Here is a 3,939-nt window from a genome sequence, read left to right as displayed (position 1 = left end):
GCATTTTTGGCTTTTCCATATGAAGGCCAACTTGTCTGGGTATAAAATTCTTTGGGAAAACCTTTTCCTCAGTTCTCTATAGATCTGCATTTTCTTTTTAATATATTTTATTGATTTTTACAGAGAGGAAGGGAGAGGGATAGAGAGTTAGAAACATCGATGAGAGAGAAACATCGATCAGCTGCCTCCTGCACACCCCCGCACTGGGGATGTGCCTGCAACCAAGGCACATGCCCCTGACGGGAATCGAACCCAGGACCCTCGAGTCCGCAGGCCGACGCTCTATCCACTGAGCCAAACCGGTCAGGGCTAGATCTGCATTTTCTATTGACTTCTGGCATTTAATCCTGCCTTGGAAAATCCTGGGGCTCATCTTAATTATTGTTGCTATTTAAGTAAACCATAAACCAAACATGATCTCCTTTTCCCTGAATATTTCTATGACTTTTTCATCCAGTAGTTAAATTATTTTATCAAGTATAGGTTTCTTCTCTCTGATTTTGTGATTCTGATGTGCCCCTGTAATCTCTATACTCAGATTTTTCTTCAGAATAGTTTTTTAATCATATACTTTTGTATTTAATTTAAGTCTGTTCCATTTGTTCTTTTTTAAAAAAATATATATTTTATTGATTTCAGAGAGAGGAAGGGAAAGGGAGAGAGAGATAGAAAATCAGTGATGAGAGAGAATCATTGATTGGCTGCCTGCCTCCTTTGATTGACTGCCTCCTGCATACCCCCCCTACTGGGGATCGAGCCTGCAACCCAGGCATGTGCCCTTTACCGGAATCGAACCAGGGACCCTTCAGTCCGCAGGCCGACGCTCTATCCACTGAGCCAAACCAGCTAGGGCCCATATGTTCTTTATAACAAAGTTTTATTGAGATATAATTCACATACCATAAAGTTATTCCACTTATATTGTACAGTTCAGTGGCTCAAAAATCAGATTTGTGCAGACATCACCACAATCAAATTTTAAAGCACTTTCTTCATCCCATAAAGAAATCCCCAACCTATTAACAGTCACTCCCTATTCTGGTCCCCCATTTCCACCACAGCCACCACTGATCTGCTTTCTGCCTCTAGCTTTGCCTGTTCTGGACATTTCATAGAAATGGAATCATACAACATGACTGGCTTCTATGTTCGTTTTGTCTTTAAGTCCAGTTAAGAAACACGGATTGCTCATGGCTTGGCTGTGCTCTTTGCTTTTCCCCCTCGTGGTTCTGTCTCTGAACTGGAGTTGCCTTTCAGGTAGTAATCCAGGCAGCAGCAGAGTTTCTCCAGCTTACCTTCCACCTTTCAGTTTTCTACAATTTCACTTCTCTTTTTTTCTTCTCAGTTAATTTTAGTTTCCTTATAATTCTTCCCCATCCCCTTGGTTTCAGCCCATTTTCTTTAATCATCTGCTCTTCTTTCCTTTCTTTTTCCCCCTTTAATAGCAACTCTTTGGTTTGTTTTTCATTTTTTTCTCCTTTGTTCAAATTGAACTTTTCCTTTCTACAGTAGGATCTTTCTGAGGTTACTGGCTTCACAGAACATCTTGAGCACAGTTCTTGTGTTCAGGATACAGAAACTCGGAGTGTTTTTTTGTTTGTAGGCTGCGTGCCGGATTGTTTTTCTTTTTGCTCACTGAGGAGCAAGGGGTGTTCTGGTCTACCTGGGCATGTTGACCCGATGGGTTGGGTGTGTCCCGTGTGACCTGTGGCACTTGTGGTGAATCTCCTGCCCAGTTAAAGTATTTGGCTCTCAGTCTTCTCTCCAGTTTCTCCTGTGGCTTCTCCTCCCATCAAGTGGAATCTTCCCCTTATGCTCACTGCTGATTTCCTTAAGTTTATTCACAAGTAAGTAACACTTAGAATTCCTTTCCTCCAGGAGTTGTCCTGGCACCTCTTCTTTCTTTGTCCCAGAGACCCCATCTTCTAAGATGTGCTTGGTTGCTGGTAGTGCCCCTTCTTCCTGGCTGTTTCTTATGTGAGCCTTATGGTCCCTGTCTGGATTGGAGAAGTGTAGTCTGGGGTTGGGGAGATGGAGGCAGGGATTTGTCCTCGCAGCACATTCCGAGGTGGGGAGGTGCTCACTCCTAGGTTTCTCGCAGGTTCTGGCCTGGCCTCAGGACTAGAAAGAATAAAGTCTGACTGCAGATGTGGCTTCTTCCCTCTTCTTTGTGTCTTCATGGGCATTTCATTGGGGCCTCTGTCACTGGCACCTGCACACCAGATGCCTCATCTAACCGGGTTCTACTGGTTAGTGCTCAACGTTACAGCGATTTGTTGGCTTTGCCTATCATTTAAGGAAGAGATCATACCTTGAGATCTATTTTTAATCTTTGAAAACACTTGTCTTTGGACCCCCAAATGGGGAAATGAAAAATTACCAGGGAGTAGAATTAATCCCCCCTTTTTACTGAAGCTGAAAGCAGTGTGGGCGGACTTGTTCATTTGAACGGAAGGATTTGGAAAGATAGGTTTTAATTTCCCTTATTTGTGTGGGTTTGAGAAATGTAATCCCAGCAGCTGCTTGGTTTCCACAATAGAATATCCAGCCGGCCGTCTAGAGAGATGCAGACGCGGTAAGCAGGCTATGCTAAGGCTTGCAGCTACCGTTTGTAACCAGGGGTGGCTGTTGTGTAACAGAAACAGATAGCATTTCTGACTGGGTGGTGTGGTTATACAATGTTGGCAAGCCCAATGTGGGGTTATAAAAGCGGGAAGTCCTTCAGCACCTGAAGTGTCTTGTGCTGAGCATGAGAAGGATCCCAGCCTTGCAGACGCCAGCACAGATTAAAGAACCTTTTTGTGGATAGGGTATGAGTTCCCTCTGCAGGTAAGACCATTTCGTGGTACATAAGCTTTGCTTTGGGGAATTAGTGTCTTTGTGTCTGTATATGTCTGTGCCTGTGTGTGCATCTGTGAGTGTGTGCTCCTCTCTGTGTCCATGTGTCTGGTTTTCTGCAAATAAATGGCTGTGTGTGTGTGTGTGTCTGTGTGTGTGTCTGCGTGTCTGTGAGGTGGGTAAGGAGCCTGTGGCTCAGGTTTGCCCAGCTGGGTAATAGAAAATCTCCAAAGTCTTTCTCAGTGCTGTCAGGCATTATTTAAATATGAATAACTGAACATTAACATCTAGGCAACTTTTAGGAGGCAGTGCCTTTCATTAAATATGGGAGAAAGAGTGATGGTAAACACCTATTACAACAATTAAAAATGTCAGATTCTGTTTTTCAGGTGCTCAGTTACCTTATTCTCTGAGTTAGGTCCAGTCCTGGGACTTCCAAGGCTCGGTGTGATCTTTTATGTTCTGTTTGAAAGGAGAATCTTAAGGGTTGGAGGAAAAGCACACAAGCCAAAGGAACATAGATTAAACAAACTGGACGAAGAGCCTGGAGTCTCTTGTAGCTGACTGCATCTATTTTTAATCCTTTTAAGGTTTTGGGGTTATAGAAATATCAGGTGCAGACACACAGAAAGCAATACATCTGGGGCACAGGACTCTAAGTGATCGCAGTCTCTGAATTGAATGGGTATGTTTTTTTATTAATTTAGAGGAACATGCTTCTTTGCATAAAAATGTGCATAACATATTCACAGGCGTGGGATGTTTATGGAAGGCGAGGGAAAAGATAATTTTGATCACGTGTACTTGGTGTTAATCTGGAGAATAATTACAGCGTCCCAGCCCCAGGTAATTGCAGTGTAGTTTAGCCAAACCCACTCTTCAACCATCAGGTCGCCCGGCAGGGCAGGTGAAATTTCAGCACGCCCTTCCCCTTCTCTTGGGAGAGTCTGCAAGAAGGAGATGGAACTCTTGGTAGACTGGACTAGGGGACAGTGGGGTTGGGGTGGGGAGAAAAAGGACATTACAGAAGAGATTTGCAAATAGAATTTCTTCCAGACAATAGGAAGACAGCAGGTGGTTGAAGAACTAGTCAGTGGTCGG

Source organism: Myotis lucifugus, unplaced genomic scaffold, assembly GCF_000147115.1.
Source record: "Myotis lucifugus unplaced genomic scaffold, Myoluc2.0 scaffold_178, whole genome shotgun sequence".
NCBI classification, from domain to species: Eukaryota; Metazoa; Chordata; class Mammalia; order Chiroptera; family Vespertilionidae; genus Myotis; species Myotis lucifugus.
The sequence above is the reverse complement of the archived record's forward strand: the minus strand, read 5'-3'. Positions refer to the sequence as shown.